The sequence below is a fragment of the Sciurus carolinensis genome, chromosome 7 (genome assembly GCF_902686445.1).
Source record: "Sciurus carolinensis chromosome 7, mSciCar1.2, whole genome shotgun sequence".
In the NCBI taxonomy this organism is placed as follows: Eukaryota; Metazoa; Chordata; class Mammalia; order Rodentia; family Sciuridae; genus Sciurus; species Sciurus carolinensis.
The window spans coordinates 108,920,963-108,921,521 of record NC_062219.1 but is presented as its reverse complement, the minus strand read 5'-3'; positions in this window follow the sequence as shown (position 1 = coordinate 108,921,521).

Genomic DNA, 559 nt, shown 5'->3' with positions numbered 1-559 from the left:
GGGGAAATTTATCTTAACTTCTCATCTTTTGCCTCCCAGACATCAAATGCTATCCCCAAAGTGGCAGCATTGACAAAGGGCAACTTTCTAATTTTCCTGGAAGTGAAGGAACTTATATATGTGGGAGAGATGAGAGAAAACTTTATGCGCAGGAGTTCAACCCCCTGGATCAAGGAGTAAATTACAAAGATTCAAATGTATGCCTCACAAACTTTCCCTCTGTACATCCTCCTGCTAGGTAGAGGACACAGAGAAAGACCCAACATCTGCATGTTCACCATGCACAGTATTCTCCTCTGCTTTTCTCCCTGCCCTCCCATCTCCACTTTCACAGCCCTAATTTAGGACTCCAGTGTCTCTTCCATCTTATCCTCAAGCTACCAGAATAGCTTCCCAACTGGACTAACAATTTACCTCCTATCAGTTTTCCATCCAGCTTCAACTAATCTTAAATGCTGGTTTGTTTGCACTCACTGTGTGCCATTGTCTGAAGAATTAAGTCTCTACCCCCAGCAGGTCTCCTGAGCTGGTTCTTCAAGTCTGCTTAATGCCATCTCCA